The sequence below is a fragment of the Micromys minutus genome (assembly GCF_963924665.1).
Source record: "Micromys minutus genome assembly, chromosome: 13".
NCBI lineage: Eukaryota > Metazoa > Chordata > Mammalia > Rodentia > Muridae > Micromys > Micromys minutus.
The window spans coordinates 25,310-51,429 of NC_137982.1; positions in this window are offsets into that span (position 1 = coordinate 25,310).

The following is a 26,120-nucleotide window of genomic DNA, read 5'->3' on the forward strand; positions in this document are numbered from 1 at the left end:
AATGGGGCATCCTAACAGGGTCATGAAAAGGGTAGATTTGAGGGTAATTTAAATTGGTGAGACCCAGTTCATATAGTTTCAGAGGGGAAATATATGTGTAGCTGGCCTAATGACTATTCTTGTAGTATTTGTTTAAAATGTGGTTGGTTTCTACCCTTGTTCATAAAATTTGCCTGAGGCTAAATTGAAGAGTTTTTGATTAATGGTACCAGCAGAGAAGATTTCAAGACATGGTAGTATCAAGTTTATTGTATGTTTATTAGTGGTCACTCTTAATGCAGATCTATAGTGAAAAGCAACAAGGTATGTCTTGAACTTTTCAAAACCCAAGCCATACTTCATCTCTGTCTCTCTGTCTCACAGTCTCTCTGTCTGTTTCTCCCTCTCCCCCCATCTCTCACCTTCCCTCTCTATCGCCCTTTTGTGCTTTGTATCATGATGTATCTTTAAGCTACTGCTTTAGCACCTGCCTGCATGCTCCCTGCCATGATTACAAAGGCAGTATCGCCAAACTGTCTGCAAAGCACCTATTAATTATTAAAAGCTCTCTTTTGTAAGAACTGGCTTGGTCATGGAATCTCTTCAGCACCATGGTTCTGGCTTTAGAGTTGATGAAAAATTTAGAATCTCCCTCTATGGCTAAGGAAAGCCACAGAAGACACTTATATGGCAGGGTTGTCCTGTATGGAGGCCCAGGAAAGCCATTGCATGAATCTGTGAGATTGAAGTTTGAATTGTGTTGAAGACACATTTTTGGACTGCTAAATTATGGGATTTCTGCTGCAGCCTGGATGTAGAACCAACCTAAGAGAAAGAGAGAAGTGTGCTTTAGTCAACAAAGCTGAAAATTAAAGATCTGAATAGTACTTTCACATCACATAATATATGAAAAAATGTAGGAATTTGGCCTGCTGATTTTCAGTCTTTCTATGGTTTCAGTATTTTCTCACTAAGCACCCTTCCCTCCCATTTTGAACAGCAATGTATAATCTGTTCAATTGTATTTTGGAAGTATGTGATCTGCTTTTTTTGTTTTTAAATGGGGTTATAATTAGTAGATTGCCATGGGTCTCAGAAGATAATTTAGAATTTTAAGTAGTCTGTGGAGGACTATAAGGGACTTCAAAAGTTATACCAAATACATTTTACATTATAATCTGGTAATAAGCCTATTTGGCCCAGGAAGTAGAATGTGTTGATTTGCCTAAAAGTTCCCCTATTGTTGAATGGTCAATTACTAGATAGTCATACTATTGAATATATTAAATGGATTAAGGGGTAGGATCTTCTTGGAGGAAATGTGTCACTGGAAGTGGGCTTTTTGTTTTTCAAAAACCTTGCAAAGTCCAAAGTCTTTCTCAGCCAGATAAAATGATACAGTTCTCATCTACTACTTCAACATCTGTCTGCACACCCTCATTATCACTGCTGTGATAATAATGAACTAAACCTCTGACATTAATAAGCAGCCAGTTAAATGCCTTATTTTATAAGAGCTGCCTGAGTCATGGATGTCTTATCAGAGTAACAGAACAGTTCTTGTTCGTTTTAAATATAATTTATTGTAAAATGTTGCTTGCATATCAATTAGCATACATCTTTTTCCTTGAACTTCCTGTCTACCCTTCTGACTTGCTGTCATACTCTTAATTGGCCCCTTCTATTCTTAGTCATTTCCTTTCCACTTCCATGTTACATACACCCATTATTTTCTTCCTAGCCCTTAAAACTGCTTTTTCTCCTTTCATAGTTGTCTTTCTAGTTTTAAGACCTTAAAAGTCTTCCTACTCCTACCTATGTATAAAATTTAAAATTTTATACATAAAAATTAAAAGTTGGTGTTTTAGCTGCTTTCTGTTAATGTAATAAAACATAATGACCAAGAACAAGGTCATATCAAGGACCCAATGCCTCAGACTCATGTGAATGCCAAAGCCTGTCTTTAGTCCCATGGTTTCCTTTAGTCCAAGTTCAAAAGTTAAGAGTATTTGTATTCAAGTTTTTATGAATAATTGACCATTGTGTGCAAAATTCAAAAATTTCAACTTCCTTCTCTTGGATGTTTACAGCCTAAGAGTGTTTTCCTATAGATAACTATTTCTGAGGCTTCTTTGTAATGTACATAATAAATACATAGAAAATTTAAGTTTTTGAGTAGTTGGTGCTTGTTACAGTATATGCAGCTCCCCTGGATCCAACTTTTCTAAATTTGTATTTGTCTATCTTTTCTTCATTCTCTTATATCTTTAGTCAGATTTCAAGGACCAATCCATGATAAATACATCATGTGTATGTATACATGTAGGTGAACATGCATGTACCTATTTGCATGTGGAGGCCGGAGGTTGCTGCTAGATGTCTTCCCTTGATCATTTTCTACTTTTTAATGTTAAGAAAAAGTCTGTTACTGAACCTAAAGCTTAATAATTGGTTAGGTTAGATGGCACATGTGCTTCAGGAATCTATCTCTTTCTAGCAACATCTCTCATGTAGTAGTGACAGGCACATGGCTTTTCAGCAGGATGCTGAGGATCTAAAATCACATTTTAATGCTGGCACTGGAGCATTTTGCTGATTGAGCCACTTCAATCCCTAGACTATGATGCTAAATACTTCTTAAAAGGTGTTTTGGCTACTTGTGCCTTACTAAGTAACCTTGCAATCATGCAAGGAATTCTAATGAAACCCAATTTGTTACATACAAAAAAGAGGATGACAAATTGGGAATAAAGATTTCAGAGGCATAGGGAGGGGGAATGAGAAGAAAATAGAGAGTAAAATTGGTTAAATACATTGAATTATACGAACTGTTAATAAATAAATGAAAAATAAAATAAACATAAATATTGGCCTCTTGTTTTATTTTTATAATATTCTGTTCAGTTTATTAATCTAATCATTGATAGGTTTTGGTGTCATTAGTAATTTTTTTAGATTGATTTACTTTTATGTGTATATGGATTTCACCATGTACATATCTGGTCTCCATGGAAACCAGAAATGTGCACCTGATTCACTTGAACTAAAGTTACAGTTGCTACCCACTATGTCGGTACTAAGAGTTGAGCGTGTCTTCTCTGGAAGAAGAGTCAGTGCTCTTAGCTGCTGAAGCATCTCTCCAGCCCTGGAATTAAATTTATGAAGTATTTTACATATTCTAGATATTAATTCCATTTGTGAAGTACAGCTGGTAATAATGTTTTCTGATTCTGAAAGCTGTTCATTCACTCTAAATAGAAATTGTTGATTTTATGTAATCCTTTTATATAATTCTGGGGATTATTGCCTTTACTATTGGAGTCCTATTTAGAAAACTGTTGGCTACTTATGTCTTAAAAATATAAAGCTCTATGATTAAAAATCTTTTGTTTTTTACTCTTCTATCCATATTGCTCATGGACCATTGAAGATGTGGAGGTGAGAAGACTATAAAACCAGAGGCTGGGGAAGACTGCTGTGAAATGGCATTTTGTAGACATAGGAGGGCCATTTCATTCATGAATTCAAAATGCATGTGGTTGCCACTAGAAGATCTTAATATGAGATCTTCCAGCCAGGCAGAATCCCAGCTTAAATGGGAGACAAAACTATGAAGCTCCATCTTTACCTGAGGAGCTTTGAAAACTGGAGGCTCTTGGTCTAGAAAGAAACCTGCTCTCTTCTAGTGATCATTGGCAGATGGCAGACTCAATGGATGGCCTTATGTGTAAGCCCATACTGGCAGGTAGAACTCAGTGGTTTATATAAAAGAGGACATGCAGCTGGAACAGAGATATGTTAGGGCGTTCTTTATTGGGAAAGTGGGGCCCAATGTGAAAATATACTACACATGTATGAGGTTCTCAAAGAATGAGTAAATATATGTAAAAAAGGAAATATTTGCAATGCAGAAATAGTTGTGCTAATCCTGAAGGCACTGGAGTTAACTTCTCTCTTTCAGTAGAACTAGAAAGACCTTTCTTAGGTTTCATTTGGGGGAGAGGGTTTGTTTATCAAGAAGCTATGATACGAAGCAGTAATAAACAAGACAATCAGAAAGTTGAGAACTTTGCTTTTATAAATATCAGTATATATTATAAATAATTGACACTGCAAGTGTTCATGTGGAATATAGATAGAACATTTTTTTAAAAAAACTAACAAAACTGTATACAAAAAATTTCAAAATACTAAGAAACTGATATGATAGCAGAACCCTTTCAAAGGCTATAAGAGAAATCAGCTCTACAAATGGTCCTCATGGGCACAAAGCTTGTGTTTACATGGGACAGCTGATAGATCTCCACCGTCCTAGGTGAGTAGCTGTACCCTCATGCATGGCTTTGCTGTTGAAAGTCTCATTGCCCCTCACTTTCTCCCACTTTACTAGGCCCAAAGCACCTGCAACTCTTCAGAGCAGCTGTCACCATTCTTTTCTTATGATCAGGGAGCTGAGTGGAAAGGCATACCACGGGAACCAGATTTTCCTCTTTTGAAAATCGTATTTATCTACTGTTAAATTCTCACCTGTGGGCCATGAACTCTGTGACAAACTTCTATCTCCAAAACTATGATTCATAACAGTAGCAAAATTATTGTTAAAAAAGTAGCAAACAAAAGTAATTTTGCGGCTGGTGTTCACCACAACATGAAGAACTGTATTAAAGAGTCCCCGCATTAGAAAGGCTGAGAACCACTGCTCTAATCCATTATAGCCGTGTCTCTCTTTGCTGACATCCTCAATTCCCTTAATTACACATGGCCATATTCCCAAATACTTGGTGACATGGATGATGTCGGTTATTATTCAACCAGTTACTATTAAACCAGTTTCCAGTTAAATGATGAAAACAAAATGCATTATTATTCCTCTTACCAAACGGAAAAAAAAGAAGGAAAAATCTGTCCATGTAGTGTTAATTATTAATTAATAAATCCCAGTATGGGGTTGCTATCTACCTCAATGATTTATGTTCCCAAATGAAAGATACATGCACAGTTTTTATATTTAATATGCCTTATGAAGCACAATAGATAGGTGATTGCCTAGTCTCTATGCTATTAGAATCTACCTACCTGGAAAGCCTTTCTTTCAGTCTCTGCTCCATTCTTTGCCCCTGCATTTTCTCTTGTGAGTATTTTCTTGCCCCTTCTATGAAGGACAGAAGCATCGACATTTTGGTCTTCCTTCTTCTTGAGTTTCAAATGGTCTGTGAATTTTTATCATGGGTGTTCCTAACTTTTGGGCTAATATCCACTTATCAGGGAGTGCATACCATCTGTATTCTTTTGTGTCTGGGTTACTTCACTTAGGGCAATATTTTCTAGTTCCATCCATTTGCCTAAGAATTTTATGAAGTCATTGATTTTACTGGGGATATATGCAGCCACCAAACCTAGTCACTATTGGTGATGCCAAGAAGTACTTCCTGACAGGAGCCTGATATGCATGTCTCCTAAGAGGCTCTGCTAGAGCCTTACTGATACAGATAAAGATGCTTGCAAGTAACCATCAGATTGAGCATGGGGACCTCATTGGAGGATTTAGAGAAAGGACTGAAGGAGCTGAAGGGATTGGAAACCTCATAGGAAGAACAACAATGCCAACCCACCAGACTCCCCAGAGCTCTCAGGGACTAAACCATCAACCAAAGAGTACACATGGAGGCACCAAAGGCTTCAGCCACATGTGTAGCAGAGGATGACATTGGCTGGCATCAGTAAGAAGAGAAACCCTTGTCCTGTGAAGGCTTGTTTCCCAAGTGTAGGGAAACATCAGGGTATTGAGGTGGGAGTGGGTGGGAGGGAAGGGAAGCATCCTCACAGAAGCTGGGAAGGAGGATGGGAAAGGGGAAAACTGGGTATAATATTTGAAATGTAAATACATAATCTGTACAATTTTTTAAAAAAGGAATCTACCTCCCATTGATAATTCCAAGTTACTACTTACTAATTTTTATGTATGTAATTTCTATGTGGACACTCTAGACCCAACTGAGCAGTCCTCTGGGCCACACTTTCTTGGATCAGAGCCCAGGGCGTTCTCCTTGCTTCACTACCCCATGACCACCTCCATGTCTCTCCTTGTCCTCCGCCTCAAGTTCGCAAGCTTGGTAAGACTAAAATCCTGCCTCTGTATGTTATACCCAGCCATTGGCTGCTGGCAAATTTATTTACCAAACACAACAAACTGGGGACAGATTCCCAGAGGCTATGTGCAGACCCTCTTGTGCAAACAATTTTGGGGAGATGTAATCAATATTCATAAAATACACAGCTACATGCTCATACTACTAAAGAAAAATACTCTCATCAATTCCAAGCATCTACATATTGAGGATCTCTACCAAGGTTAGATATCAAGCACCACATAAAGTGAAAGACTTAGGGAGGTACTGTTTCTTAATACTATGCAAACACATAGTGGCTCTTACACAAACCTGAGAATGCATGCTTTCTTAAATGTAACCCCTTCTCTTCTTAGCGTTTTTATACCTAAAGAACTGCTCTCATCTGAAAGAGAAAATTTAGTACCCAGAGCCACTATGGTAAATAAAATTTTGGTGTGGTTCTGAGGTAAAGTTCATTTATAGCATTTGTTCTCCTATTCATATAAATTCTTTATTACTCGTACTTATTTTATTGAAAGAAGGATAACTGCAGCTATTTTCTATTTATTAGCATGCTGCCATAATAACTAACACAAATTTGGTGCTCAAAATGTTATATGAATGCAAAAGACTATAAGTTTTTGAAGAAATTATTTGATCATTTTGTAACTAAACGTAGTGATTACTATGTCGACTAGCACATTGAAACAGGGCTGTTCCCTGATCTAAGTTACTGTTGTATAAACAGCTATTTTTTTCAGACCTATGCCTTTCTCTGAAAGATACTACTTTATAATCAGCTTTGATCCAACTTTGAGGATAGTAGGTGACTTGGTAGGCATTTGAAGAGACCTATAATAAATCTGTTACCATTGATGTAGTAATTGATTAGTATCAAATAAATTGAGAGCAAAAAATGGTATCATTTTTCAAATTTATTGGGGTAAATTAGGAGTGTTTAATTGGAGATGCAGATGGCATAATAAAATATCAGGAAAATCAAGTTCAAGCTCTTACCCTGGCCCCATAAAGAGGAGGATAAGTAGAACTATCATGGTAATAGCCCTCTCTGACCTGTCATTTGACAGTCCATATATCAAGGGCAGATAAAAGGTTCCCAATTGTCCCTGGGAGTTTATCTAAACTCAGTTCTCACGGTTGGTAAGCTTACTTTACTGCCTACTAGTTCACCTTCCAGCTCAGCCATATGGATCTACAGTCCATCTGCCTACTGGTTCCTTTGTTTTGACATATGCCCTTATTCCTTTCTAACTTAACTCAGCTCTACAGCTCTGCTTTCAAACCATGACAATCAATGATACTAATGCCTTCTTTAGTTTCTGCTCAGCAATTGGTTTTGGTTCCTTATTGTCTTCCTCACTATCCTATTACTCTGAAAATATACCATGACCAAGGAGCTCTTATAAAAAAAAGCATTTAATTAGAGCTCATTTAGAGTTCTAGAGGGTTAGTACATTTTCATCATGGCAGTATGTCAGCATACATGGTACTTGAGGAAGAACTGAAAGTTCTACATCCAGGTCTTTAGGAAATAGGAAATAAGAAGACACTGGGCCTAGGTTTTGCTTTTAAAACCCCCAAAGCCTAGCCCCAGTGACATTCTTCCTTTAACATGAAGGCTATGCCTATTCCAATAAAGCATACCTAATACCTCTCATATAGTACCACTTGAAAAAACTAAACATTGAAATATATGAGCCCGCTCCTATTTAAAATACCAGATTTACCTAGTCAATACATGTCAGAGTCTAGCCTCAACACAGGATCTGAGTTATCAGCTGGATGCAGGGATGTCTGGAAAGCACATACTAAATAAACACAGACTACATTTTGGGTACATGTTGACAGGCAATTTTCCAAGGCTTAAAGTTTCTCTCCTCTCTCTCTCTCTCTCTCTCTCTCTCTCACACACACACACACACACACACACAGAGATGCACACATACTCATACATGCTCTCAGACTCGCTCAGTCACTCGCTCGCTCTCTCTCCCTTACTCCCTCACCTTTCTCTTGCCCCTGTCTTTTGCTGATAGTCCCAAAGCAGGTAGAAAAAAAGACACTGTATAATCATCACCAAATCAAACTCAAAAGAATAACCATATCTCACAAAGAATTAAAAATTACAATTGTTCCCCAAAGTTTCAAGCTTCCCCTATTCCCAGGCCTGTGGCCAAAATAATAATATCTGTAAACTTATCATTATTTAAATTTTAACTTCTAACTTATTCCACTTCAGAGCTCAGAGCTCCGTAGTCAGCTATTTGTATTTTTCCGTGAAGCTCTAATGAAAAATGACATGGGCAAAACTGCCAGGCAGTGGCCAGAAAGAATCAAGTTAACCCTTGACTCAGTAGTTAGTTCCTCTAGCTTTGTGTTCCTGGACTTTGCACACAATGACTCTTCTAAGATCCAAGTATTTTGACTAAGTTTTACCAGTATATATTTTCATGCATTCTATACTTTCTTATCCAGGAACCACTTTTCAATGTTGTGTAAAACTTATTTCATATCTTCAGTAACCTTTTCCTTTCTTGGGTCCCAAAGTTGGCTCTAATTCATTTTCTAATAACTTCTTCAAACTTTCTTTCCAAGTACAGCATTAATCTGGAACTACCATTGTGCAATTATTACAGTGTTTCCAAGATGAGAACTCACAGCATGTACCTGGCTCATTAAGACTGTGCTGGGCTGTGCCCCTGTGCCTCAATTTCCAATTGTTTAAGAATCATTACATCTAGTAACATCTAGTATCACAGAATCCATCAGAGCAGAAGGAGAAAGAAATAGGAAAGTTAGATATAGTAGAATAATTATGCACACCAAGGCCAGCTGAAAATTAGTCACACACAAATGAAATTTATTCAGCCATTATCCAGGGCTAGTTTAGGAGAAAAGGTAACAACTGCTTTTTACAAAGAGCTGCCTCAGGCTACTGAGGTGTCTCCATCCTACCCTACTGTAGGCAGTCTCTTATTTCAGATGGTCCCCTGGGGGGATGTGCCTGTTTCTCAGGGTCTCAAACACCTTCCTTATTTTTTTTTTAATAAGGAGCTGCTGTGGGCTTCTGAGAATGTCTTCATCTTGGACTACTTCAGGCAGTCCCCGTCATGTTACGCTGTCCCCAGATAACACAATCGATTTATATTTCTATAAGTTTACTTCTGAAACCTCTTGAGAATGATAAAACTTTCTTAACCTTTGAAGTCCATTCTAAAACTTTGTATACACACACACACACACACACACACACACACACACACACACACACACTACACACTATGTGATAGATGAACTGTGGTGAGAATTAATATTGTCATTAAATTTAAATAAAGAAAATTAAGTTTGCTTCAGATTACCAAAAAGTGGGATTATTTCACAGACTGTTGCCATTGAATTTATTCCGTAAAACCTGACATTGTGTGGTTGTCTATGTCTCTGATAGGATGAGATAAGAGTATATTTTTGGGTATATTCACATGGAGAGATTAATGAGGCTCCAACACTGTCTCTAAGGGGCTTAGATTTTTTTTTTAGTTTACTTTGGGGAGTGAGAAAGGAACATTAGACCAAGCTGTCTGCATAAGTATTTTCTATTCTAGTCTCAGGCCCTTCTTTTTCATTTTACTTAACAAAACCAGTGACCCTGAAAGTGTGAATGCTGAGCCTGGCACTCTGAATGATTGCCCTGGTAGAGCTTTGTTTCCTGAGTTTCAAGTGATTTAGTGCCTGAATAATAAAATGATGTATTCAAATCCTTTCTCTCTAGTAACTGAGTTGTGCTTAGGGCCACATTAACATCTTTGACTTCACCTGTTTCCTAAATAACAATTAACAATTTTTTAAAAAGTGAGGACTTTTTGAACACTGTCTGAAACCTCTTCATTAACATTGTTTGCTTGCAGACCTGTCACAAGAGGCTGATGTGCATATTTTACATAACAAAACTGACATGGCCACCAAGTTCCCCCAGGATTCCTCATTTTGTACATGGCATATCCCACCTTCAACCCTAAACTTTTCAGCCCAGAGACTGGGCTAACCTCTTTCCATATTTGTTATATAACCCAGATATTTTAGTCTTTTCTATCATTCTCTCTCCTCTTATTTCTCTCGGCAGGAGCCATTTCTCCCTTTCTCTTCCCCCTCCCCTGTTTCCCTTTCCCTGACCTCCTTCCTTGACACTAGAGAACTTACCATCCCAAGAGCAGCTTCCTAATAAACCTGTGTTTATATACATTTTAATCTGTCTTAAATTGACTCAGTTTGCTGGTGGAGAAATAACTTATCAAAAATTGTAGCTAATCCTATAGAATGGTTTGATAACAATTTCTTTTTTTTAATTGAGCAACTTTATTTTAAAAAAACAAAGATAAATGTACAGATTTGCAGCATTTTTGCATAAGAATATACTAATATATTTTTGTCAGTACTTGGTTTTTTTTAAAGGTTTGAGAGTGTACATTAAGACCTTACTTGTTACAATAAGCATAAAGTAAATATAAAACAAGATGTAACCTGGAATTAGTCAAAGTTTGCTTAATATGCAAAGATTAAGCATAAAAGTTTTTCATTTTCTTTTTTTTTGGCATTTGTTTTTTCATGAACTTCATATAGTCTTTGAGTTGTTTTTGGTGTGTTCGGAGCTTTCTGGGATTAGTATCCAATTATCAGTGACTGCATATTATGTCTGTTCTTTTGTGACTGGGTTATCTCACTCAGGATGATATCCTCTAGATGCATCCATTTGATTAAGAATTTCATAAAGTCATTGTTTCTGAATATACCACAATTTTTGTATCCATTCATCTACTGAAGGACATCTGGGTTCTTTCCAGCTTCTGGCTATTATAAATAAAGCTGCTATGAACATTGTGGTGCATGTGTATTTGTTTTATGTTGGAACTTCTCTGGGGTAAATGCCCAGAAGTGAAATATCGAGAACTTCATGTAGTACAATGTCCAATTTTCTGAGGAATCGCCAAACTGATTTCCAGAGTGGTTGTACCAGTTTACAACCCCACCAACAGTGGAGAAGTGTTCCTCCTTCTCTGCATCCTTACCAGCATCTGCAATATTCTGAATTTTTGATCTTGGCCAATCTGACTGGTGTGAGGTGGAATCTCAGGGTGGTTTTGATTTGCATTTCCCTGATGGCTAAGGATGTCGAGCACTTCCTGAGATGCTTCTCAGCCATTTGATATTCCTCACTTGAGAACTTTTTGTTTACCCCTGTACCCATTTTTTAATAGGATGGTTTGATTCTCTAGTGTCTAGCTTCTTGAGTTCTTTGTATACATTAGATATTAGGGCTCTATCTGATGTGGGGTTGGTAAAGATCTTTTCCCACTCTGTTGGCTGCAATTTTGTTTTCTTGACAGTATCCTTAGCATTACAGAAACTTTGCAATCTCATTAAGTCCCATTTGTCAATATTTGACCTTAGAACATGAGCAATTGGTGTTCTGTTCAGGAAATTTTCTCCTGTGCCTATGTGTTCTAAGGTTTTCCCTACTTTCTCTTCTAATAATTTCACTGTACCTGGTTTAATGTAGAGATCTTTGATCCACTTGAACTTGAGCTTTGTACAAGGAGATAAGAAAGGGTCCATTTTCATTCTTCTGCATGCTGAGTGTCAGTTGAACCAACACCATTTGTGGAAGAGGATGTCCTTTTTCCATTGAATGTTTACAGCTCCTTTGTCAAATATCAAGTGATCATATATGTGTGGGCTCATTTCTGGATCTTCTATTTTATTTCATTGATCCATGTGCCTATTTCTGTACCACTACCATGCAGTTTTCAGCACAATTGCCTTGTAATATAGCTTGAGGTCAGGGATAGTGATTCCTGCAGATGTTTTCTTGTTGTTGAGGATGGATTTTGCTATTCTAGATCTTTTGTTATTCCAGATGAAATTGTACATTGCTCTTTCTGACTCTATGAAGAATTGGGTTGGAATTTTGATGGGGATTGCATTGAATCTGTAGATTGCTTTTGGTAAGATGGCCATTTTTACAATTTTGATCCTTCCAATCCATGAGCATGGGAGATCTTTTCATCTTCTGAGATCTTTCTCGATTTTCTTTTTTAGAGGCTTGAAGTTCTTCTCATACAGGTCCTTCACTTGCTTAGTTAGAGTCACACCAAGGTATTTCATATTGTTTGTGATGATTGTGAAGGATATCGCTAGTTTCTTTCTCCACAAATTTGTCCTTCCATCGGACTTTTGGCTGAAAAGTAAAAAGTTGTCAAAGGACACTGATTCCTTGCCCTAGGGCCCTCTCCTCTGCAGGTAATCACACCCAGAACTTTCTTGAGATTTGAGTTCCCAGAATAGCCACAGAAGGTCCCGATGACCTCTGTGGAATGTTTCAATGCCCTGGGTTTGCCCCAGGTGTATGATTCATGTGACAAATCGTTTAACTGATTAAAAAATGTATGACTCTTCCCCTTTGAATTTTCTCATTCTCCCACTGTCCTCCCTTTTGTGGTTTTTGCCTTTATAAGCCCGTCACAAGTTCAGGCCGGGGTCGAACTCCTCTACCCCTGTGTGGTGTATGAGTCTCGACCCCAGCATGCTGGCCTGAGATCTCGCTCTGTTTCACTTTCAATAAAATTCCTCGTGCGATTGCAGCAAGTCTGGTCTTGGTGCCTTGCTGGGTGCGCGCCTCTCCTGAGATTTGAGTGAGGGTCTCCCTTCGGGGATCTTTCAAGGCCTAAGCCTCATGGCAGAAGCTGAAGAGAGGCCTTGTTTATTGGTCCTCCTATTAACCACTTTAATTACATGCAGAAAGATAACATCAGTTCTGAGATAGGGGAAAGCAAGTTAACAATCAAAGATCTTATAACCATCTTTCTGGAGGGCAGGTGTGAAGATCAGGGACAAACAGGGGTCTGAAAAGACAAAGAGACTGCTGAGCCCACACCTGGTGAATCTGCCCTGTCCAGAGCTACATTCTTGAAGCTTCAAATGCAAATGTATTTCCCTGGGTTTCAGTGCTAAGCATTTTGCTCTAAACTTCAGATGCAAATGTGCTTAATACTAGCCCTTATAGGGTACAGCCCAGAAGCCAGTTTCCTGCCTATGATCAGCTTCAAGGTGTTCTGAAAAATTAATATTTTTCTGCCACCAACCGACCAGAGGTGCCAAAAATGCTCTCCACAGGTTACCTTCTGGTCTAGGTGGAAGAGCTCCTTGGTGTCAGGTCCACCAGCAAAGCCTGTCCCTTGAAGCAATTTTAAAATGTATTCATTATATTCCTAGCTTTTTTTTTTATAACTGATGTGTCTGTGTGTGTTTAGTTAGAATTTTTAGTGTTGTGATAAAAGCATAATTAAAAGCAACTTAGAAGGGAAAGAGGATATTTCAAGTTATAGTTTATAATTCTTTATGCAGGGAAGGCAAAACAGGAATTCAAAGCTGGAACCTAGAGGAAGAAATTAAAGAAAAGCCTAAGAAGCACTACTTACTGGCTTTCTCTCCATGGTTTGCTTATTCTTTTCTTATACCTTTCCTGACCACTTTCCTAGGGGTGGATTCCTACAGAGTGGGCTGGACTCATACAGATAAGTCATCAATCAAAAAAGTGCCCTTCAGACTTGCCTTCAAGTACATGATGGGAGCATTTTCTTAACTGTGATTGATTTTTTTTAACCAGATAACTCTAGCTTCTGTCAAGTCAACAGGACAGCAGCAGCAGCAACAACTAATCTGAATACTGTCTAAGATATACCAAATTCATTTGGGTGAACATTTGTTACTTCCTAATGAATGCTAGATGGAAGCTCATTTTCTCTGTTAATGCTTAAAAAGTTAACAAAAACAAGTTCTTGTTTGTTTTCTAAGTCTTTCAGACTCTGACATTGATGATTTTATAAATTTAGAGAAAGACAAATGTAATGATTTGATTGGACTGCCATTACTAAATGGAGAGGCTTCTGTGATTTTTATAATTATTTTTCTAAAATTTGGGCCAAATCAAATCCTGTTTCCTATCACCCCTCCTTGAATCCTGGTACATCAGTATGCTGCAAATTTAGAAAACAATTTCACCTATGAGTTTCTAGACAATGCATTTTAAAGAGCTCTAGATCCTTGAAATAGTTAAGAATGTTTTGACAGTGACACTTTTGTGATTGAAAGGCAGACATTCCAAACTGCTTTCATGCTCACCTCTTTTTCCATTTCTTCGTTACAAACATTGAGTCAAGTTGTGTCAGGTTAACAAAACAAAATTGAGCTAGGACACTCTAAGAGTCCCTTTGAAAGAGACTGTGATCTCTGCTCTGCAAGCATTATGTCTAAGTAGGAAATACTGGGCAGTGATGTATTTGTGAATACATGAAAAGAAGGAAAGAAATGATGAAAGGATAAAAGCCCGAGAAAGTATTACTTGCTATATTAGCAGTTGTTCGTCTGTTTGTTTTTCCTTAAAGAACAAAAGGCACACACGCAGACATAGACACACATAATTGCTGAGGTTATAGGTCCAAATGTCATGGTTCAGGTTCTTTTAAGAGTCCTTGGAGCTACATCATGCAAAGATAAAAGTAGACATTCTTTATATACCTTGATATTTTGTTCTTTTAAAGCCAACAGCATTTAATTAGGGGCCCTAACTTAATTGTGATGGCTGAAACAACACTATTTTGTACCAGGCAATCCATCCCCATTCCCATCCCCACTCATCTACCCCAACACCCATACCCAACCATCCCTGTCCACCTTCTCCCTGAATTCCTAAAAGTTGGTTTCTAGCAGCCTTCAGCTTTTTCAGCAAGGTGTTCCTGCTGTGAGATAAGAATGAATGAATCCTGTGCCTGCTGTGACCTAATTAACCACTTGCTCTGGTTTTTGTAAAGCCAAGAATTGCTGTGTAACTGGTAGTGAATGTTGAGGGGAATAAAAGTAACTTCTTGAGCAGCTGCAAATTCCACAAAAATGAGATAATGCTTTGTGGAACAGAGAGCCATGGTCAAACTTCTGAACTCCTAGTTTTGTTACGTTCTCCTGATCAGGTGCAGTATTCTTAGAATCACCTTCCTCACACTCTCACCAGTTCATTGACTTGCTTTAATATCTGCAGACATCAACAGAGACAAGAGAGCCTTGTCATCAACTTATGGGTTCTTTTTCTGTACCTGTTATTATTCATAGTCATAATTCAAAGACAAATTACTAACATGACATAGTTCTTATTTGGGAAGCAGTGAACGAATTCCAGGAGTGTATGAATGCTTAAGCCCTGAGCTTGTTCTATATATAGTCTGTGACATCAGACATTAGAGGATTTTGACTGAATTTGAATTTAAATGTATACAGTTATTAAGAAAATATGATTAGCAAGAGAAAGTTCACTCATAGGAAGAAAGATCTATGGCAAGAGTCTAGAAGGCAGAATGAGTACTGACAACAAATTGTATTTGTATATAATAAATATAACATACAACATATATTACAGTATTGTATATTTATTTATGTCATTTTTAGAGTAATTATAAAACACAAGGGAAAAGGCCACCTGAAAATTGGGTAGAATCTATAGTCTATTTCCTTGGCTTGTCTTTCTCCAAGGCTTAGTGATTCACTTTCTAATTACTTAAAATTTAACCATTACCAAAAAAATACAGTTTTTCTGTGATTTTAAAAGCTATGCTACTACTGAACTACTTTTGAATATACTAGCTCTAACCTGGAAAAAAATTAGAACACAGCTTCCACACCAAATAATTTCTCCTACAAGAACACACTGCATATTTCTTGCATTATTGAAACCTTAAGTTTTTAATTCAGGGTTGATTAAAAAAGAAATTAAATATATTATACTATGGAATAAAGAGTTAACATGATCCGTGCACTAAATCTGTACTCAGAATACTGGTTTATATTATAGTGTAAACTCTTGACTTATAGGTTAAAAACAAAAAGATGTAGACTGTTTACAGCAGAACAAGGTGTCCAAAAGCATTATCCCCGTGGCTCGTAGTAGACTTCTCAATAAGCAGCTGGGAGGAATTATAGTTATTCAATATTTCCTTAGATGATCAATTTGGGGCCAGGTAGAAAGACCCTAGATTAAGTGGCTTAGGGAAGGGTAACTAGAATAAACATATTTAGACAGAAATGTCCCAAGGAGAGCTGAAAAGAGCTAGATATAAGCCAATGTTGAAAATTATGACAGGACAATAAAGTGACTATAGAATAATGTTGAAAATATTTTATCACTACAAATAATTAAGTAAAAGCATAAGATAAAATTACAAACTGTAGAAGCAGCATGAGAAGATCATAGGCAAGGAAAGGAAGACAAGCTCTCTGGAATAGTGGGTTCTTATTTCCAGAAGATTCTGTGAACAGAAACAACAGAAATGCACAGGGGTGAATATATGGCCAGGACCAGCTGGGAAAAGTGAAAAACTTTGGAACCTATAAAATTTCCAAGCCTGCATATATTTAAAGGATTTGGAATTTAAAAAGACACCAGAAGATACAAGGAGCTCGTGGATTGGTAAGATTAATCTTCTGAAATGGTCATCTCATAAAAAGCAATAAATTCCAGTGAAATTTTCATCAAAATTAGAACTGGGTTCTTTACAAAAAATAAAAACTCAGTTTCAGCTTTATATAAAAACAAAAGTTTCAGGATAGTTAAAAAATATTCCTTAATAAATAATATTTTTTAAAAACTACTGGAAGTATTAGCATCCCAGATATAAAGTTATACTATGGAGCTATTATATAAAAGTAGCATGATATTAGCACAATAACAGGTAACATTGATCAGTGTAATTAAATATTCAGAAATAGGACCACATACCTATGGACACCTGATTTTTGACAAAGAAACCAAAGATACAACAAATGATGTTCATCAGATGGGATAGCTACATCCTGATTTGGGTACCTAGTGCGGGACTTTGTGGTAGGAGAGAATTTCCAAAGGAAGGGGAATAAAAATTATAGTTGTGGGGAGCCAGGAGAGACTTAGTAGGTGAACTAAGTGGGGTGGGTCATGAAGAAGAGGTTAAGAGAGGAACTATGGAGAAAAAGAACTAACACCAAAGGCCATTGGAGGGTCATATAGAAGCCTGTTACTATAGAAGCTTCCTAAGATATACAAACATATGAAAAGAACCTAAATGTAGTCACCAAATAATTGGTCAGACATTGCCCTAACTAGACATCTTCAACACACAAGTGAAACCTATAGGGACAGGAATTAATCATATCTAGTTGAGTCACTGGCCAAAAAGATGCAATGGATAGCCACAAAAATATCTGACTATTTCCAAGACTGTTTACTCTCTACCAACTGATGGAAAAGCCCTGCTGCTGAAGTCAATACATATATCAATGAACATGAAGAAGTCAAGCTGGTGCCTAAGCCAACTTGATGCTTTACCCCTGGTGATACTGGTTGGTACTTTGCATGCTAATAGAGGAAAAAGGCAAACATCAACACATTCACAGTCATTGCAACTTACAGTGGTGACCTGTCTGCAAGATATTCTGGTGCAATAGAGACAAATGTTGTGGGAGTAAACCAGCTACTCTCTGATTAAATTTAAGACATATCTCACACATGAAACCCATACTTAACACTCCTAAGATAAGTAAACATGATATTAGATAGGACAATGTCCTAGGGAAAAACAACATATTCATATTCTGCCCAAAGAACATATGCGATATGATTATTCCTAATGACATTTGGTTATACTTATATGTCATTATTTCAGTCAGCCATCCTCAGAGAAGTTTCTTTATACAGTATATGGGAAATGATACAGAGACCCAAAACTGGACAATTTGAAGAGAATGAAAGACTTTAAAGCACAGGTTCCTGAATGGGATGTCCTCATCAAACTGTTACTCTTAGAGCTCAGTAATATATGCAGCAGTGGAAGCAGAAGTATTGTAGGAGTCAAAAATGATGGATGACTCTCTAATTTTGGATAGTGGGTATGTAAAAATAGCACAATTTGAAAGACATCTAAATAGACTTCAGATTTTATTTTAGGTTTTATATATGTTTTTTATTACACTTCATTTTATATTAAATTTGCCTACAGGAAAATTACTTATATTACATCTGTAAAACTGGGTTAAAGAAATAAAATTAAGTTTGAATATTAAATGAGGTTGTGTATGGAGTTTAAATAAAAATAAAATGAATAAATTTAAAAATTTCATAAACAAATACAATTTGACACATGAACAAGACAAAAGATATTACTGAATTTATCTAAATTTCATCTTAAATGTTTTGAGAAGTCTTTGAAAACATTTTTGAAAAGAGGTTTCAGTTATTTCTATATTAAATTGGTACTTAAACCAAATGGCCACATGGACTGTAGGGAGAAGTACTATGCAAATGAAGTTAATTCAGAAACCTCATCTTGTGAAAACCTGTACAGGCCCTTTGAGCGATGCCACAGTCTGTGTTATGAGATGTGCTTACTTAATGTTTATATAATGTAATATGTTTTAAAATGAAATTATGCAATTCATAAGTAAATGGATGGACCTAGAAAAACTCATGCCAAGTAAATTATCAAAGACCCCAAAAGACAGATATTATCTCTTTTCCTCTAATATATAAGGGTTAGTCTTTAACATTCATGCTACATCCTGAATAACCACAGAGATTGAATACCTAGTAAAGGACTAAGTTCCTAATAAATAAGGCACCAATTAACCTAAGTTAATATGTATATCAGGCCTGCTGTGTTTATAGGGTTGATTTCCTCAATGTTGTCCATTTCTTCTAGATCTTAAAATCTTTCCACCCCCTTTTATGCAGAATTTCCTGAGCCCTGAATAGAAAAATTTGATGGAGATACTCCATTTAGGACTGGATGTTTCATGATCTCTCACTCTACATATGGTCTGACTGAGGATCTCTGTATTGGTCTCCCTCTACTACAAGAGAAAGCTTCTCTGATAATGGCTGAGCTAGGTACTGATCTATTGATATAGCAGAATGTCATTAGGAGTCATACATGGCTATGTTGCTGTAGCAAAATGGTTTTATTTGGTTTTCTCCTAAGTCCCTGGACTACCTAGTGTTTAGTTCTTTGCTAGCTGAGTACTGTCTTGAATGGGTTCCATCTTATGAAATGTGCCTCAAATTTAATTAGATATTGGTTGGTTACTCCTGCAAGGACTGAGACAACTTTGTATTGGCTTGTGAGAACTGCTGATAAAATAAAAATGGTGACTCCCCTTTCCTGCACTGCCAAGTTCATTACTTCCCACCTGAATACTAAGCTCTTCCGATACTGTCTTTTCTCAAACTGTAAGCTTAATCTTTTATTCTCAGCCTCCAGACTTCCATGTCTCTGTGCTACATATGGCCTTATGTTTGTTCTTTGCCACCAGCAAGCTTCACTGAGATCTTTACTTAGCCATTCCACTAGTACTTCCTCATGAGTCCACTCAGATCATCAGGGACATTCCTTACTTGAATACTTAGGGACTTTCCTCCTTATTTTCCTAGGTGAGCTGTGTTCCTAGAGACCCTGAACTCCAATAATTACTTATCTGGGACCTCATTATTGGCCTGTCAGCTAGGCTCTGATCCACTCTATAACGGGGACAGTCTGTAAAAATACTTCTCTGAGCTATCAAGTAGGTATAGCTTTGCCACACACTCTAGGCCTCATTTGTCTTTTGAGATGTTGTCTTCACTTGCTGCAAAAAAGTCTGTTTTATCCAAGATCTTCCAATTTTTATCGTAAGACCAGAACTCTCCTTCCCACCCTGTAAACTGTCTATTCCACCACTACCCTGTTTTTTAGCCCTCTTAGGTGGTCTCTGCTCCACATGAACCCATAAACCTCCTGAATAAAGTCTGAGCGTTACAAGTTCTCTGGCCCCCCACTGTAGGTTGATTAGAACAGACAGGCTCACAGAGCCACACTATATAGCACCAGAAGGAAAAGGTGTGTTCTCACAGTAGCAAACTCTCAAAAACAACAACAACAACAAAAAAAGAACAACCAAAAAACAAAACAAAACAAACAAAAAACCAGAGATATAACAAGAAGCTTTCAATAAAGGCTCCACAGCAGAACTTTATGACATCATAATCTCCTGAACACTGTATATACCTACACTAAAAGAAGAAAATATTTTAAACAAAAAGAAATTTGCAGCAAACCACTTCCAATATGCATTTCCCAATGCAGGGACAAAAGGAACATGGCAAATCAATACCACATGTTACCTGGAAAACTTTCAGACTACGAGTTAAAAACATAGTTTTAGCTGGCATAAGCAACTCCAAGAGAAAAACATAAAAAACTGAATGGGAGGCAGAAGTCCATGAAAGGTATGAAAATAGAATTAAATAAAGAAAATTAATGAAAAAGAGCCAAACTGAAATAATACTGAATACAAAACCTCAATTAGTCAAAGAAAAACCTTAGTGAGAAGTCACACAAACAAAATGAATCATTTGAAAACAGAACACTGGAGAGTTTTGGTTTCCCATGAAAATAGCAAAGTTTCAAATCATGAGCATAGGAAGAGATGAATACCACACCACAGGTATAGAGCGCTTTTTAATACAACTATAAAAAATTTCCCCAAATCTAGAGAAGGGAATTCTTAGGCATACAACAGAGTCCTACAGAATACCAAATAACAAGACCAGAAAAGAAACTAACACTGATACATTATAGTTAAGGCATTAAAAACACTGAACATAAAAGGATACTGAAAGCTGCAAGAGTGAATGACTAAATCATATATAAAGGGTGACACAACAGAACAGCACCCAACAGACAACATTTTAAAGCCAGAAGGAACTAGAAGGGGTGTTACAAGTTTCCAACAATCACAACTCTTTACACAGCCTATTAGACCAACATAAAAATAAATTAAAATTCAGTAAAATTTTCCACAATTAAATAAAATTGAATAAATTTATGACCACTCAACCAGGTCAACAGATGATAGTTGAAGAATACCTTAATCAGAAAGGAAGATTGAACACATTCAAGAAGCTACAGGTAATATGTCAGAACAGTTATTCAAATGACTAGAGAATACCTCGAAGTCAATACAGTAACAGGGCTTAGAACACATCTTTCAATAGTAATTCTTTTTTTATTCAATAGGTTATATTTTTACATTTCAAATGTTATCCCTTTTCCCCTTCTCCCATGCCCTCTCCCACTGCTATGAGGATGCTCCCCCTCCCTCTCACCTATTCCCACCTTAATGCCCTGGCATTCCCCTACACTGGGAAAACAAGCCTTCACAGGACCAAGGGCTTCTTCTCCTACTTATGCTAGACAATGCCATTCTCTGCTACATATGCAGCTGGAGCCATGTGTACTCTTTGGTTGGTGGTTTAATCCCTGGGAACTCTTGAAGTTTGATCAGTTGATATTGTTGTTCTTATGAGGTTGCAGAACCGTTCAGTTCTTTCAGTCCTTTCTTTAACTCCTCCATTGGGGTCCTGAAGTTCAGTCTGATGGTTAGCTGCAAGCATATTAATCTGTTTCAGTAAGGCTCTGGCAGAGCCTCTCAGGAAATATCTGCATTAGGTTCCGCTCAGCAAACACTTCTTGGCATCACCAATAGTGACTGGGTTTGGGGGCTGCATATGGGATAGATCCCCAGATGGGGCAGTCTCTGGATGGCCTATCTATCAGATGTAAAATTGGTAAAGATCATTTCCCAATCTGGAGGCTGCCGTTTTATCTTCTTACCAGTGTCCTTAGACTTACAGAAGCTTTGCATTTCATGAGATCCCATTTGTCGATTCTTGATCTTAGAGCACAAGCCACTGGTGTTCTATTTAGAAAGTTTTCCCTGTATGCTTTCTAAGCTCTTTCCCAATTTCTCTTCTAATAGTTTCACTGTACCTGGTTTTATGTGGAGATCTTTGATCCACTTGGACTTGAGTTTTGTACAAGGAGATAGGAAAAGATCAATTTGCATTCTTCTGCATGCTGAGTGCCAGTTGAACCAACACCATTTTTTGAAGAAGCTGTGTTTTTCCATTGAATATTTTTAGCTCCCTTGTCAAAGATCAAGTGACCATAGGTGTGTGGTTTTATTTCTAGGCCTTGCATTTCCTTCTGTGAGTATTTTGTTCTCTCTTCTAAGAAGGACTGAAGCATCCATATTTTCCTCTTCCTTCTTCCTGAGCTTCATATGATCTGTGAATTATATCATGGGTGTTTCGTTCAACCTTTTGGGCATAGAATGCATAGCAGTGAGTGCATGTGTGTTTTTTTGTGTCTGGGTTAGCACACAGAGAATCACTATATCATGGGTTGTACCACCAACAGAGGGATAGTCCCTTCTACAGTCATAACTAATTAAGAAAATGCCTTGTAGGTTTGCCTACAGTGGGCTTATAGATATCTTATAGATACATTTTCTGAAAATGTTTATTTCTCTCACAAGACTCTAGCTTGTGTCAAATGGACATAAAACTAGCAGGCACAATTAACTAGTTGTTAACATATAAACATCACTTTTCAACTAGAACTTTTTTCTCATTTGTTGTCAAGATCTTGTATTAATATATTATATATTATAATATAATATATACTAACAGTATAAAACTTCACAAATTTAGAAAGTCTCAGTCTTTACAAATTCAATTGCTTTAAAAGTTTAGTTTCAGCTAGGAGATAATGAGGCAAGCCTTCAACCTCAGTACTCAGAAGACAGCGCCTCTCTGTAAGATCAAGGCCAGCCTGCTGGATGGAGTGACTTTCAAGACAGACTTACCTACTCAGACAAACACTATCTTGATCAAAACAAACAAACAGTTCCAATTATTTAAAGGAAATTCAATCTCTCTTCTGAAATTCAGTCTTTGTTAAACCCCAGAACCTCTTTAAAAGTTAAATTATCTTAATTGTGGGCTCCTGTAAAATAAAAATAACAACTTTCTTATTCTAAGAATAAAGAAACTGGACACAGGACATTCAAAACTGAGACCCACTTATCATCTGGGTTTCAAAGGGCTGGGCATTCAGTGCTACTTTTCCTCCCTGCCAACCACAGCACAGGGAAGTTGTCTCACAGGTTCAGCCCTGCTCCATCCAGTATTTGCTGCTGTTCTTGCTGGCAGTTCCATGCTACTCACATCTTCAAAATGATTGGGACTTCCGCTTGTTACTGGGCTGAACTTTTACCATTCACTGCTAATTTCTTATCTCTAGCTAAGTTGCATCAAGTTTCCCACAAAAGCAAATTACAAAAGCTGGTTTGTTGTTAATTATGGTGATTCTTCATTGCCAGCTAACCAGAACCATAGATTCAAAATTCAAAATATCAGTCAGCTCTGATGGAGTCTTTGTTTACCTTTGAAACTTCTCAATGGCTTCTCTACTACAAAGTACTTCCAAACAATCCTCCTCCAAACAACATGGCTAAGTCTGTCATAGAAATATCTAGTATTTGGTATTAATTTGTATAGCAATTAAGGTTTCTATTATTGCAATGAGACACCATGATCCAAAGAAATTTGGGGAAGAAATTTTCATTTATTCTTCCATATCATAGTTTATTATCACAGACAGAGTAAGAAATAAACCAGGGCAGGAACCTGCAGTCAGGGTAAAGTGGCTGGTTTCTCGTGACTTGTAAAGCCTGCTTTCTTATTATGCCCAGGATCACCATCTGAAAGATAGCATCATCAACAATGGAGCAGTGTCTCTAATATAAATCACTAATTATAAAAATAGTCTAAAGGCCTGCCTGTATCTTATAGATATTATATTTTATAGAAATAATTCCTCAGTTGAGGGTCATTCCTACTATGTGACTTTAGTTTATTTCAAATTGAAATAAAACTAGCTATTAGATGAATTTTCTCAATTTAGTGTTCCTCTTTCCAAAAGACAAGTTTCTACAAAACTAACCACTACAAGAGATATGTGTTAACCCATGTTCATTGCTTTTCTCTTCTAAATAAAATATAAAGTGTATGTGTTCATCAACTAATGAACTGATACATGGCTGTACAGTCATACACATACTGGAAGCCTTAACGGAATCAGTGTTGATATTGTTGTTGTTGAAATCACTGAATGTTGGAAGCAAAAAGTAGGGATGGGAATAGGGGAAGAATTGGAGACAAGCTGTTGAGGGGGAGTTACAGATACAAACCATTTACATTAAAATAATAAATGCCATCCTTTTTCTATGTCAAGTTTCTAAAGAGATCATTCGGGTGATTTTAGCTCACACATTTGTATAAGAGAGGTGGAAACTTTTCAAAGCAAAACCATTTCCTTCATAGTTTACTTAAATCAGGTGTCTGATTTGATAGTAGATTAAAGCCATTCAACTGCAATAAAGAATCTAATCAGAGGTTGACAAAATAAGCAAGTATCTGATTATGTTTCTGGTCTTATTCAATAGTTAATCAGGACTAATCTTGCCTTGATTACATCTAAGAAGGGTAACACTTCAGTTTTGTATCTGCTAATCATGAAACAAAAGCAAATCTATTAAAATACTTTAGATCTTTATATTCCCCGTTTGTAGTTACAGATGTTATTGAATAGCAAGAAGCATATGAACAAAGAGGATTTAAATCTTAATATGAATTAAATTAAATCTGGAGAGACAAATCTACTAATAGATCTTTAATAAGAAATTATTATGTAATGTGCTAATATATTTACTTTTGCTTTGTAAAAAATATTATTTAAAATTACCAATTTGTTAAAGTAAGGAAGAGTGATGAATAAAACTTCGGCTCTAATGTCACAGAGGAAGTTTTGGTTTATACTTAACAATATCACAGTTAAGTATAAACTTAACTTTATTGTATCACAGACCAATCACACTCTGCCTTCATAACGATGAAAACTCAATTAATAGAAAATTTAAAAAATATTTCTTGTACTTCAATCTGTCCATTACTTTTTGGGCAGAGGGGCCAATGCTGGAACTCCATGGAGCAAGATTTTGAAAAGCCTAAGGATCTGTAATGACTATCTATTGGAAAAATTAAGAAAAAACAGCTCTTACAAACAGACAAGCATTTTCTAAGTTATAAGTACTAATTTCTAGTATATGAAAGCTACTGTATATACATCAAAACTTTGCGTATTAAATAACTAAACTTGACAAATTTTATTTACATTTAAATAAAAGAAATGAGAAAAATTGCAGGTCTAAAAATACTCATTCACAAAAAAATAAAAATAAAAATCACCTTCTACTCCCAAATGTGTCAATGAGACAAATATATTCTGTGACTAATTATATCTATTTTATAAGATACTAGTGTTCAATGGAATTAACAAGCAAACCTAACTTTTAAGATGATCATCACTTCCAAAGAATAACACATGATAGTGTTTTGGGAATTGTAAAATTTTTTCTTGCCATTTTATACACAAGAAGTTAAATGCAAATATCCAACACATACACATGCACACACACACATACATAGAGATTATATAGAGAGAGATAGAGAGAGGTAGACAGACAGACAAACAGATAGAGACAGAGAGAGGCTACAACAGACAAGAGTGAAATCTCCAAAGTTATTAAGGCATACTTGAAATTGTATGTTCCATTAAGAAGTACAACTAGAATAAACAAATTTCTAGACCTACTGAAATTAAAGCACAATTATATAATCACCCTAAATAGACCCATCACAAGCAATGAGATTGATGTAGTAATTCAAATTCTTTCCACAAAGGAAAGTCCAGAACTGAAAAGACTGCTAAATTTTGCTAATTTTTCCATGGGAGATCTAATATTGACATTTCCCCCAAGCATTCAGTAAAATAGAAAATTCAACAACTCTACCAAACACATTCTGTAATGCAGGTGTCACTCAGATCACCAAACCATACAAAGATACCACAATAAAAACAAGCAAGCAAGAAAACAAGCAAACAAACCACTATAGCATATACCTGCCAGAAAACAGGTAAGATGTCTGCAGACATTCTCCAAACCCCTCTGCTCCCCCGATCCAATCTTTTAGTCTTCTCCCTAGCACTGAAACAGAAC